Here is a 14,597-nt window from a genome sequence, read left to right on the forward strand (position 1 = left end):
TCCAAGTCTATTTAGGCAAAGACAGCTCAAGGCTATAATGTGGATAAAGTTCAGAGTAGAGTACAATCCTAGCTCCAAGTTTCAGAAATGATGCTAACAGATGCTGAGGCTGCTTAGCTAACGTACCAAAATAACTGAAAAATAAGACTTACCCTGCAACACAGACAGTATGGCATCGTCAAACTTGTCCATGCCGTGACAGCAGTTCTCTAGTTCGTTCCAAAGCCTCCACTCACAGTGCCTGGAAATATCCTACAGCTTAAATAAGATCATTTAGCTAAAGTTAACACATTAGCTAGATTGCTAACTAGCAGCAGCCCTCACAAAACACGACTTTATCTTAATAACACCGTTGTACCATAGTATTTTTCAAATCAACTTAATGTTACCAACCTTAAATTACTGTTCACTTTGTTTAGATAAATAATTTTGATCTTCCTAACGGTCCTGATGGTTAACAAAGCAGGGGAAAAGAGTTTGTCCCGCGTGAAAGTAACGTCACGACCGGAACTGAGAATGCGCATGCAGAAAATTATTTATATTTAAATTTTTTTAAGTAAAAAAAAAGAAAATAAAAATATAAATTCAGTCTTAAACACTTATTGCCTAAAAATAAATATAACTGATGTAATTTAAACCTGAAAAATTGGATAATTAAGGATACATATATTTTTAAAATCGCCTACCTTTCCCATGGTCCCACACTCTCATCTGTGGCCTTCAGTGGAGAGCGGTAAAGTAAAGCTGCATTGCTACAGCGCGAAAACAGTTCACCATGGCGCTCTGGAGATGTATGATCTGTTTTATCTTTGTTTCTTTAACTCTGAAGGTGCTCCTTAGCCACATAAATGCAGCTCATGGTCGAAGGCAGGATTTTTGGGTTTACTGTGGAATAGATGGCTGTGAACAAGATTTCAGAGTTTTTAACTCATTCTTTCGCCACATTAAACGGACGCACCCTCTGTATTTGACGAATGGAAGCCCACCAAGAGGATGGAGGATCCCCCCAACATCCCACTCTTTAGGATCGGAAAATGTTGGTGTTTCAGTCTTTGCCAACTGTAGTACTGCAACAACAACCAGCACCGTGGAAATATCAACTGGTGGATCTTTGCCTGAAGTGCAGGAGCCTCAGGTTGTTGACAGCCCGATCACGGTAAGTGTTAAACTAAATAAAATGTAGTGTGGCTTCTGATGACAAATTTAGCTATGTCTAACTCCTCGTATGTGGTCCTATATTACTTTTAATCCTTTTCTCCATTTTTAATCAAGAGAAATTTAACGAGATCTCGCGATATTATACCGCTAGATATTGTTCTTCAATCTGTTACAAGCGATTTCCACTATGGTTGGATTTTAAATCACAATTTCATTCTGCAGGATGAAATAAAAAATAAATAAACAGAATAGCAGTTCAGTGTAGATAGTACAGGCTATGCTGCAGCCGGAGAAGGCACACACTCTGCGGCTGGCATGTCTCCTGGTGAAGTTTGCATCAAAGACACTCTCAGCGCGCTTAAATCGTTCAATGTGGCAGCAATTTGGGTATCTCGTAGGAATTATAAGTGGTGAATACGGTTTCAGGTAAGACACAGAGTATTTCGAAGCACTGTAAAAAAATCTGTTGGCCAGAAATACTGTCAAAACATGGCTAAGAATGATTTTCTTGAAAATTAAATAAATTAATAAATGCATACAATAAAATATATCCATATACTAATACTAACATAAATTCTAAGTGCAAATCTAAATTACGTGATGTAAAAATACATAAATAATTTAATAAATACAACAAACATGTAAAGAAACTAAAATCTAAGTGCGAACAAAAATTCATTATTTAAAAAAATAAAATCTTATTCTCATGAATCCAATCCCTAGCCTCATCAAAACAATGGACAACCCCTTTTTTTGTTTCTTTGTCTTTGATTTCTTTTCCATTTCTTTTTTCTTTATTCCAAAGAATGAATATTATATTATCTTATATTATATTGAATATTCACAACTGTAACACTAGTCACTGTCATGCACTTTGTTTTTTAGTGGACCAATCATTAGGTGTAACTGATTATACCTGTTATGTAAGAATTTCTATAATTGGCCAGGAGTTTGGAGTAACTTTGTTTTTCTGCTCTAAAGGAAGAAGCTGTTGCTACAACATCCTTTACCAGACATGATATTACCAGATCTGCTGCAGCTTTTGCTATCTGTGTTCAAGAACAGTGCCACTTATCACAGGTATGTTATAGTCTTAATGGATCAATACATTACATAAGGCAATCAATGTCTTACTTGTTCATAATGGAATTCAGAATTATTATTTTTTTATATAAATGCAGAATAAGTTACTTTTATTTCAAATGTTTTCACAGAGAACGGTCAAACATATCATCTCAGGAGTGCAACAGTATCAGGCTGTTCTTTTGGATACGCTCAAGGAAAGAATGAAGACAGTGTTTGAAGATAATGCCGAGGGAACCACTCAGCTTCAAGATGAGGCTTTGGCTACATTTGATAAATTCATGGATCCTTTCTCCACCATTGCATATGGACAGAGTAGAGCCATAGGGGAAATGTTCTGTCAAGTCAACGCAGAGGAAGTAGTAGTATCCCAGAAGATATGTTGGGTAAAGCAAGGTCTTTCAAGGGTCATGTCTTTAAGGAACAAAAGTTTTTACTATGTACCATTAATTGAAAGTCTAAAGCAGTTAATGACTAATGAGAGAATCTTTACCATGTTGAACACTGCACCACAAAGAAGCAGAGAGGGATTCTTCTATGATTTTAGAGATGGGTCCCTCTTTACATCTCACCCCTTGTTTTCTCAGAGGCCAAATGCATTGCAATTAATACTGTACACAGATGAAATTGAAATATGTAACCCCTTAGGGTCCCATGCTTCTGCAAACAAATTGGTCATGTTTTATTATACTTTAGGAAATATTGATCCAAAATTTAGGTCAAAGTTAGCTGCAATACGACTTCTTGCTATTGCTAAAGCAAATGACATTTCTCAGTGGGGTATTGATGTTGTACTGAAAAGAATACTTCAAGATCTATCACTGCTTTACAATGGTGTAAGGATTGAAATGTCAAATGGTGAAATTGAATTGTTTGGTGCTGTTATAGCCATTTGCGGAGACACGCTAGCCCAGCATGAGATTGCTGGCTTTAAAGAAGGGATTGGTTTTGCTTATAGCAAATGTAGACACTGTGAATGCAACTTTGATGATATGCAAAGTGTTTTTGAGAAGAAGTTTGTTCAAAGAACTCTGGAGAAACACATGAGGCAGTGTTTTGAAATAGATAAAGCAAGCACAGATTTATTGAAAGCATCCCTCAAAACTACTTATGGAATTAATAGAAGAAGCAGACTAGTTGATGTTCCTGCATTTGACCTGATCAAACAAACTCCACAGGATATAATGCATGTTATTTTTGAAGGTGTTGCATCAATGGAAGTTAAATTTGTATTAAAACACCTAATTCTCTCAGGACAATTAGAATTAGACAAGTTTAATTCAGACATTCAAAATTTTCCTTACTCACCTCTTGAAATACGGGATAAACCATGTCCTATTACCTTTGGCACTTTAGTGGCTAACGACAACAAATTGAAACAGTCTTGTGGACAGATGCTAATTCTTTTAAAAATATTACTTTTTCTTTTGTATGGTGTGGAGAGTGAGTATGTTGTATTTATTAGAAAGTTAATTATGATAATTCAAATAGTTCTTGCTCCCATTATTTCTTTACAAACTGTATTGCAACTGAGAAGTATGATTGAAGAACACCTGTATCAGTTCAAGCAACTTTTTCCCGAAGCCAATATAATACCTAAGCAACATTATATGTTGCATCTTCCCAGTCAAATCTTATCCCTTGGACCTTTAATAAGGAGTATGTGCATGCGCTTTGAGGCAAAGCACTCCTATTTTAAACAGTGGGCTTCTAAGTTAAATTTTAAAAATGTTTGTAAATCCCTAGCAAACCACAATCAATTTCTTGAGTGTTGTCAAAATGAAATAGGAACTGAACATCCTATTTTTGCAAAAGAAAAGGAATTTGGGCCAGTATCAGCTGTTAAAAATAATGAATATGTTAGGAAAAAAATTAAAGAATTTTTTGGAATAGATGTCATGCAGTCTGTTGTCTCAGTGAAATGGTATGTTCTAAATGGCAATAAATACATTGCTGGGAAGTCCATGATTATTGCAGATGTGGATGGCACTTTCCCTGTGTTTGGACTGATAAAGGATATCTTTTTGATTGACTCATCTTTTATTGCTTTTGAGTACCAACGCTATGAAACTTTGAATTTAAATGAAGACTTATTGGCATATGAAGTAACTGTGCCCATTGTTGCTCAAGCTACAGAATTAGCCCATGAGCTCATTGATTATACTTCATACTTTTCTATTAGTTTTAGGGACAGTGTGTTTGTGCCAATCAAATACAGTCTTTCTGATATTATTTCCCATAGAAATCACCCTTAAGATTAGGGTTGCACCAAGTATTGGCTTAGTGTAGTTTGTGATGATATCAGTTGACAGTCATTAAATGTTCGCTAAACCAATGTCAATGTTGTACCACATAATGCTGGCATGCTGGGACAAACAGCTGTCTTTGAAATGTGATTTGTATCATAAATTGTGGTTAATTTTTTTCCCTTATATGTACAACTTTGAAGTCAGACATGATTTTGAATAAATCATATTTTCAACAGGTGCCTTTTGTGAATTTCCAAAATCAAGCAAATTGAGTTTGTCACTCTATCTTGAAACAAGTGATATTTTGAGAGACATCTGGTGAGAGACCTAATGTAGGCTATTTTAAGAGCTATTCTTCCCATTTCTGGATTTCTGTACTAATATAGACACAATTATATGGTTATTCTCAATTTAAGTTTATTATCTAAAATCTAGACTTAGAAACAAGTAAATCTTTTTTTAAAACAAGGCAAATAATCTGGCCTGTCTAAAAATAGGATTTTAAATCATGGCAAGCACCAGATAATTTGCAGTGTACTTTCTCCTGTTTATTGTTTTTGTTCTTAGTTGTTCATGGTCTCGCTATGCTTGTCTTTTTTCAATTTCCTTTTACTGTTACGTCTAATACTTTGCAAATATAAAGGCAGTTAAGACAATTGTTGTTTGATTTGGCACTGTCTACCTGGAACTGAACTGAAATGAATAAGTATTTAAGAAAATGGATGGATCAATTGATCTAATTTGATTTTCTTCCAAGGTCTGTCAAACTCTTAAAATAGTAAACATTATTATGGCAATAAAGAAAAAAAAGGTGAGGTATAAGTAAGACTTTATCAAGGTCATTGGAATAAGCATTAGTCCGAAGTACTTTTGAAGTTCAGTTATTTAAATTTTAATCCAGGTTGAAGACTCACCTATTCTCAGCTGCATTTGAATAAAACACCAAATCCACACATTTAAGCTTAAATTTCAAAACTTACATTTTAACTACTGATTTTATCTACTATTCTGATTTTATCTACTGTTTTTTTAATCAATTTTAAATCATGCTTTTTATTTGTTTTTGTTTTTTAATGTCTCTGTAAAGCACTTTGAATCACCTTGTTGTTGAATTGTGCTATATAAATGAACTTGCCTTGTCTTGCCTTATTTCAAATTTATTTATGTAGCGCCAAATCACAACAGTCTCCTCGAGGTGTTTCATATTTTAAGGTAAAGAAAGCCCAATAATCAAAGTCATCATATGTATAAAATGGTATGCATGTCAGGTTCACAGTAAGTACGGGACCCAAATGCAGGACTTTTCCAAAAGAGACAATGAGTTTATTTACAGTGCAAAAGGTGAATGACAACAGTGACAGTCCTCGCTCTGTGGCTGCCCTGTGATTCTACCAAAATCCCACACAGTGCTCGTGTCCGTGGCGTGAATCGGGAAAACTCCAAACCCCATCTATACAGTGGCTCCGCCCCCGTGACAAACTCTGTTCCCAGATACTGACAAAAAAAGATGCAGTGATTAGTCTGGCAAGCAACACACACACACACACACACACACACACACACACAGCTGGGGCTGTACCGAGTCAACTCAACGATCCAATAACATCGGAGATCTCTGTCCAGAAGAGCGCAGTCCTTGGAACAGTTAAGATACTGCGCAGGACCCTCAAGCTCCCAGGCCTCTGGTAGAGGACCCGAGCTTGGAGGATAAACCGCCCGCAGGGGCGAGCTGGGTGTTTTTTTTATTTTATATATATATATATATATATAAAAACACCCAGCACGTCCCTGCGGGCGGTTTATCCTTCAAGCTCGGGTCCTCTACCGTACGTGTTGATGGCCCGGATCTTGTTCTTACCATTCAGCTGACTCCTCAGCACTTGCCTGACCCTCTGGAGGTACTTGGTGGTTGCAGAGGATCGCAAGTTCGATTCCTGGGGCGTTTGTATCCAGTAAGGGTCCTAAGGCTAGACCCCCTATGCTAAGAAAGCCTACCGCAGACATGAGCGAGACAGATAAATATGAAGGCATGCCGGCTCGGACGTCACCCGGATCAACAAGGTCCGCGTCAGGTGTTGAGGAACCAGGGCACCCTGACGAAAAGTGGGCTACTGGAACAAGAAGGCATCGGTGGGCAAGAGATGAAAACAGGGCGTTGTTGGAATATATATATATATATATATGTATATATATATATATTAGGGGTGCAACGATACTCGTATCGATATTGAACCGTTCGATACAGTGCTTTCGGTTCGGTACGCATATGTATCGAACAATACAAAATTTGCAATTTATTTTATCAACTTTCCTTCTGACGATGCTGTCTGTGTTGAACGCTCAGTGAATCTGCGTTCGACTACTCCGCCTAGGCTGCACTGTCGAGCGCAGATCCACTGAGCGTTCAACACAGACAGCATTGTCAGAAGGAAGAGCGCAGGGCAAGCTAGCGAGACAGAAGTTAAGCTCTCCTTGCAACATGGCAAATTGAACCTCCCCCACCCTCATTCAGATCTGGCGTTTGGAATTATTTTGGTTTTCATGTGATGTATGACCCTGAAGGTAAGCGCGTCATGGACTAAAGTAAAACAGTATGTTGGATGTGCCACGCAATGCTCAATTACATGGGTGGGAACTAGTGTGTTAGCTCAGTTAGCTCGTTAACGTGTTGGCCGTCTAGCCCCATGCAGGGGTAGCTCGTTAACGGAGATTTGCCGTGTTGTGGCGTTAAGGTCATTTCAACGAGATTAACGCTGACAGCACTAGTGGGAACACAACGAATATGACTGCACATTTACGCCGACATCATCCTAGTGCAAAGACAAGTGGAAGCAGACAAAAACAACAAGCATGCATGCTACAAACTTTACCCGAGTCATTTAGACAGCCGTTAGCACAGGATTCTCCATATGGGGACCTGATATGTTTAATATTGTGGCGAGCTCAGACAAGGAGGAGACGGAGGTATCGTTTGGTCTTGCTTCCCGTGAGCTAGCCAGGGAGCACAGCCGTTTATTGACATTTGCAGAAGAACACTGCGCTAGCTAACTGCTCAGCGCGGCAATTGCACAGCAACAACAACACACAGAGCGCCCTCTGACCCCGGAAGGACACACCGTCGCAGCGAGAGGGCGTCACCCGTCACTATGGCAACATAAACAAAACATAACTGTACAAACAGAACCCCGAACAGCCCTGACCCACTACAATATGCTGCTGAGAATATAACCCAGAAGAAGCGTATAGTATAGCTTTTATTTTGGAAAGAGCCATTTCTCTGTAATAAACTCTCTTTTCCAAAGATGAGTGATTCCTCAATCAGATACAGGTGTTACCGCGCCAGATCCGCGGCCCCGAACCGTAGTAAGGAAACCTCTGGCAGTTACTTGAAGGTTCCGTAACTGACTCGTAGCCGGCAACAGCTTACTATACAGGTCAACTCCGCTAGCAAAAAGATCGAAGGAGGCGTAGGAAACTGCTTCACCGAACTTTATTTCTTCTCTAAGGCACGAACACCGCGTACAGTGGGCTGAAACAGTTTACTCACAGCGAGCATCGCCGACACAACTCTGGCTGTCGAGGGAGTTATTATATTCCTTTTATTTATTTTCTTTTCGTCTCTTCTGTAGCTAACCGTTACTTTCCCCCTTCTCCGCTCTCTCTCTTCACACACACACACCAGGCAGTCCCGCTACACACATCCCGAATACATTTCCCATCAGGCTTCATCCTTAAAGGGCCATGCCTGTAACACAGGTCTTGCAAAATCGCTAGCCCGACGTCCCGGGGCTAGCGATTTTTCCAGTCGGGCTACCAAAATCTATCTCTGCCCTGCCCGTCGGGCTATTGTAGGAAGGAAAAATATATGTCAATGCTTTTGCATTCTTTCGGAAATGTAGCTGGGTAATTATGTCATTGGCATCGGTGAGCCACTGTCAATATGTGACATATTAAAATCGCGTTTGAATTTGCGCTTGTTTTTTGCTTTCACTTTGCAAATGTCCAGGTGCCTTCTTTTGGCGCACCGGCCGGTCACGACCGGCGGGGGAAAAGTCACTCGGGTCAGAACATGGGGTGCCACCATCATCCCACTTCTGACACCAATGTGGCGAGCTCAGACAACGAGGAGACGGAGGTGTCTTTGGTCTTGCTTCCCGCGTGCTAGCCAGGGAGCACAGCCGTTTATTGACATCTGCAGAAGAACACTGCCGCTAGCTAACTGCTCAGCGCGGCAACCGCACAGCAACAACAACAACAACAACACACAGGGCGCCCTCTGACCCCGGAAGGACACACCGTCGCAGCGAGAGGGCGTCACCCGTCACTATGGCAACATAAACAAAACATAACTGTACAAACAGAACCCCGAACAGCCCTGACCCGCTACAATATGCTGCTGAGAATATAGCCCAGAAGAAGCGTATAGTATAGCTTTTATTTTGGAAAGAGCCATTTCTCTGTAATAAACTCTCTTTTCCAAAGATGAGTGATTCCTCAATCAGATACAGGGCTTGCAAAATCGCTAGCCCGAGGTCCCGGGGCTAGCGATTTTTCCAGTCGGGCTACCAAAATCTATCTCTGCCCTGCCCATCGGGCTATTGTGGGAAGGAAAAATATATGTCAATGCTTTTGCATTCTTTCGGAAATGTAGCTGGGTAATTATGTCATTGGCATCGGTGAGCCACTGTTAATATGTGACATATTGAAATCGCGTTTGAATTTGCGCTTGTTTTTTGCTTTCACTTTGCAATCGCAAACTGTGTATAGAGAGCGACAGCACTGATTGGTGAGTGATGATAATTTGCGCACCAATTCCTCTGACATCGTTTTATCAATCGTTAGCTTACTATGCAAACATGACAAGTGAAATCTCCCGCAGCAAGCTTAAACATATGAGAGGTTGATCACGCAGAGAATCGCTGACCGTTATGTGTGTAAAAGCAGCAGGATATATATTTTAGTTCTGCTGAGCCAAATAAGACAGGTCAGGGTGAAGAAGTGACAGCCAAAGAAAAGCTTACCACAAAACGGAAAAGTTATGACAAATCAGACTATAAGGCAAAAAGAAAGTGCAGCTTTATGGTTTCTTGGACAAAAGAATTTCTGTGGCTGCAATATGACGAGCTATATAACCGGGGCTGCACATAAGTGGTCCGCAGGTGCACATTCGCTGTCAAAAAAAACCCACGCACAAGATATGAAGTTGCAACGCGTGCTTGCATACATAAGATTTTCTGGAGGAGGACAGACATTTGTTTAAAACTCTTAAAGATGTCGAAGAAGCTCCTTTAAGCAATTACTTTGGTTTTCCTCCACCTCCAAAGAAATGTCAGAAGGAGTCCCAACCACAAAAGAAGCGCGTATTCTCGGAAAAGTGGTTGCAGGAGGTGAGCTGGCTTCAAACAAATGATGAACGCACAGAGATGTGGTGCGGAATGTGCCGTGAAAATCCCACTCTAGTGGACAAAAACAGTGCTTTTTATATGGACGCAAACGCGCGTTGCAACTTCTTATCTGGTGCGTGTCTTTTATTTTGACAGCGAATGCGCACATGCGGACCACTTATGTGCACCCGTGTAAATAACATAATGTTCTGCCGGGTGTGTTGTTGGTTTTCTCTCGATTTCTGAGTCGACAAGCGCCTTTGTTACTGGGACCAGTCATTTTAAGAAAGGCCCCCATTAGAACCCATGAGAAATGCAAGAAATGCATTATTGCTCAGTCTGCAATATCTTTCCCAGAACAAACACCAATTGCAAATAACATACTAAAAATAAACCTGAAAAATCTGTTTAGAACAGCTACTATGTTGCAAAGAGTGAACTACCACTGGCAAAATTTAGCAGTCTTTGCAAACTTCAAAAAGCAAATGGCCTAGATCTTGGTTCCACTTGTCTCTTACCCGTGACTTCAGTGGAAATTTCAAATTCAGGATCTGACACAGACGGATTCATGTCCTACACAGTTCTTACAAGTTCATAGAAATTTCTGTTCAATTAGAACCAAGTATTTGAGTTGATGATTGTAATTTTTATACAATGTTGTAATTTGTTTTTCAACAATTTTTTGATTAATGTTTTGTTTCCTTTACAATATTATACATTAAAGTATAATATTGTAAAGGAAACAAAACATCAATCAAAAAATTGCTCTCTTTTTTATTCGGGCCACTTACATTTATTTTGGGCTACCAAAAACTGAAGAGTCCCTGCCCGAAGGGCTACCAGGGATTTTGAAATTTTGAGAGCCCTGAGATATATTTATTTTTTTAATTACTTTTGTTTCAGCAACATTAAATTTAAAAACTGTACTTTTGAGTTAAAATATATATTTATAATTTTAATAAATGACAAATTAAAAAGGCATGAACATTTTTTTTGTATCGAAAAAATATCGAACCGTGACACCAAAGTATCGAATCGAACCGAACCGTGAATTTTGTGTATCGTTGCACCCCTAATATATATATATATATATATAGCAGCTGGATAGCGTAGTGGTTAAACTACACGCCTTTGGAACAGAGGATCGCAAGTTCGATTCCTGCCTGGGGCGTCTGTATCCAGTAAGGGTCCTAAGGCTAGACCCCCTATGCTAAGCAAGCCTACCGCAGACATGAGCGAGACAGATAAATATGAAGGCATGCCGGCTCGGACGTCGCCCGGATCAACAAGGTCCGCGTCAGGTGTTGAGGAACCAGGGCACCCTGACGAAAAGTGGGCTACTGGAACAAGAAGGCATCGGTGGGCAAGGGACGAAAACAGGGCGTTGTTGGAATGCTACTACGCAAGTAACCCCGGCGGAAGGGGCTACATGAATAGGATGAGGGACCTATGGATTCTTCGATACCCAACATCCACAATGACAGCGAAACAACTAGTAGCTCAGTGTTCCAACATTCGAAAGAAGGGACTGCTCTCACAGCTAGAGATTGACGAGGTACAACACAAATGCTACGGCAAGGAGGAGTCAGGACGCCAGGTCAGGGGGGAGATATCATCACCCCCACCCGAGATTGGGTACATAGCCCCAAGTGCGATAGGAGAAGGATCGTTGAGTGCGAGAGGAACTGACCTGAAAAATAGGATCATGGCCAAGCTTGAAACCTGGATCCCCCGTAGCCAGTTACCAAGATTACGTGAAGTACCCTCAGAAGGTCTGCTAGATGATGTTAATGCAGCACTACGGGCAATACCTACAACCACGATTACCGACACTAACAAGCTGATCTACAATACGGCAGCAGTGATCAGTGAGATGCTTGGCTACAAGTTGAACAGCCACAAGGGGCAGTACCCTCCATGGAGAAGGAGGCTAGAGGGCAAGATCAAAGTAGCACGGAGGGAGGTTAGCCAACTAACAGAGTTGCAGAAAGGTGCGACAAATAAGGTGCCTAAGAAATACAGCAAGCTGTCCATACCTGAGGCCTTGGAAACTGCCAAGCAAAGACTCACAGCCTTGGCCAGCCGCTTGAGGAGGTACACCAGAGAGATAGAAGGCAGGAGAATAAACCAGCTGTTCTCCACAGAACCAGCAAAGGTGTACTCTCAGTGGCAAGGGAACAATAAGAGAACAGCACCACCAAGGCTGGAGACGGAGCAATACTGGAAGAGCATATGGGAGAAGGATGCAACCCATAACGGCAATGCTCAGTGGCTAGTGGATCTGAGGGCAGACCACAGCGACCTCCCTGAACAGGGTCCAGTAACCATCACAGTGGCAGATATCCAAGAAAGGGTCTCCAGTATGAAGAGTTGGACAGCACCAGGGCCCGACATGGTTCACGCCTACTGGCTGAAGAAGCTGACTGCACTCCACGAGCGTCTGGCAGCACAAATGAACCAGCTGCTAGTTAACGAGAGACACCCGGAATGGCTAACCGAAGGTCGGACGGTCCTGATCCCCAAGGACCCCAAGAAGGGAGCGGTCCCCTCCAACTACCGACCAATAACCTGCCTCAGTACTACATGGAAGCTCCTGTCAGGCATCATATCGGCTAAGATGAACAGGCACATGGGTCAATACATGAGCGGGACACAGAAAGGAATTGGCAAGAATACCAGAGGTGCAAAACACCAGCTACTGGTAGACAGAACAATCAGCCGAGACTGCAAGACCAGACTGACCAACCTGTGCACTGCCTGGATTGATTACAAGAAGGCCTATGACTCAATGCCCCACAGCTGGATACTGGAATGCCTAGAATTGTACAAGATCAATGGGACCCTAAGAGCCTTCATCAGGAACTCAATGGGGATGTGGCGTACAACACTAGAGGCCAACTCCAAGCCCATAGCACAAGTTACCATCAAGTGCGGGATCTACCAAGGAGATGCTCTGTCCCCACTGCTGTTCTGCATAGGCCTGAACCCCCTCAGTGAGATCATTAACAAGACTGGCTACGGATACCGACTACGGAACGGAGCAGTTGTCAGCCACCTCCTGTACATGGATGACATCAAGCTGTATGCCAAGAGTGAACGAGACATCGATTCACTGATCCACACTACCAGGCTATACAGCAATGACATTGGAATGTCGTTCGGACTGGAGAAGTGTAGTCGGATGGTAACAAAGAGAGGGAAGGTAGTCAGAACTGAGGGGATTGAACTACCAGAAGGCAACATTGCAGACATAGAGGACAGTTACAAGTACCTGGGGATCCCGCAGGCAAATGGGAACCATGAAGAGGCCGCTAGAAAGGCTGCAACCACCAAGTACCTGCAGAGGGTCAGGCAAGTCCTGAGGAGTCAGCTGAATGGTAAGAACAAGATCCGGGCCATCAACACATACGCCCTGCCCGTGATCAGGTACCCTGCTGGGGTAATAGGCTGGCCAAAGGAGGAGATAGAAGCCACTGACATAAAGACAAGAAAGCTCCTGACCATGCATGGAGGGTTTCACCCCAAGTCCAGCACCCTGAGGCTGTACGCTAAGCGGAAGGAAGGGGGCCGGGGACTGGTGAGTGTCAGCACCACAGTCCAGGATGAGACAAGGAACATCCAAGAATACATTGGGAAGATGGCCCCAACTGACCGAGTGCTCAGTGAATACCTCAGGCAGCAGAAACCCAAGAAAGAGGAGGGAGACGAGGAACCATCATGGAAGGACAGGCCCCTGCACGGTATGTACCACCGGCAGATAGAGGAGGTGGCTGATATCCAGAAATCCTACCAGTGGCTGGACAAAGCTGGACTGAAAGACAGCACAGAGGCACTAATCATGGCAGCACAAGAACAAGCTCTGAGTACAAGATCCATAGAGGCTGGGGTCTATCACACCAGGCAAGACCCCAGGTGCAGGCTGTGTAAAGATGCCCCAGAGACAATCCAGCACATAACAGCAGGGTGCAAGATGCTAGCAGGCAAGGCATACATGGAACGCCATAACCAAGTGGCCGGCATAGTGTACAGGAACATCTGTGCCGAGTATAACCTAGAAGTCCCGAGGTCAAAATGGGAGATGCCCCCAAGGGTGGTGGAGAATGACCGAGCTAAGATCCTGTGGGACTTCCAGATACAGACAGACAAAATGGTGGTGGCTAACCAACCGGACATAGTGGTGGTAGACAAACAGAAGAAGACGGCCGTAGTGATCGATGTAGCGGTTCCGAATGACAGCAATATCAGGAAGAAGGAACACGAGAAGCTGGAGAAATACCAAGGGCTCAGAGAAGAGCTCGAGAGGATGTGGAGGGTGAAGGTAACGGTGGTCCCCGTGGTAATCGGAGCACTAGGTGCGGTGACTCCCAAGCTAGGCGAGTGGCTCCAGCAGATCCCGGGAATAACATCGGAGATCTCTGTCCAGAAGAGCGCAGTCCTGGGAACAGCTAAGATACTGCGCAGGACCCTCAAGCTCCCAGGCCTCTGGTAGAGGACCCGAGCTTGAAGGATAAACCGCCCGCAGGGGCGTGCTGGGTGTTTTTTTTTTAATATATATATATATATATATATAAGACAAAAGTGCTTCTTATCCAGTTACTCAATTAATATATGGGATAATCAATAAATTATTTGATTACTTAAATAATTAATAGCTGCAGCCCTAGTTCACTTACTTCCCATGCAGCTTCTGTTTCTACCTGCTCATGTTTCTACAGTAGAATCA

General features: G+C 42.4%; 1 protein-coding gene and 1 long non-coding RNA gene across 2 annotated transcripts in view; both read left to right on the forward strand.

Annotated features, from left to right (window-relative positions):
* The window catches only part of gabrr2a (gamma-aminobutyric acid type A receptor subunit rho2a), a 77,829-nt gene that overhangs the window by 26,084 nt on the left and 37,148 nt on the right, over positions 1–14,597 (forward strand). The window lies entirely within an intron of this gene.
* On the forward strand, positions 516–4,726 carry LOC308389742. The gene is made up of 3 exons (XR_013970320.1): positions 516–1,156; positions 2,140–2,238; positions 2,373–4,726. It is a non-coding gene; the product is annotated as an uncharacterized lncRNA (long non-coding RNA).

Source organism: Rhamphochromis sp. 'chilingali' (genome assembly GCF_963969265.1).
Source record: "Rhamphochromis sp. 'chilingali' genome assembly, chromosome: 21".
NCBI lineage: Eukaryota > Metazoa > Chordata > Actinopteri > Cichliformes > Cichlidae > Rhamphochromis > Rhamphochromis sp. 'chilingali'.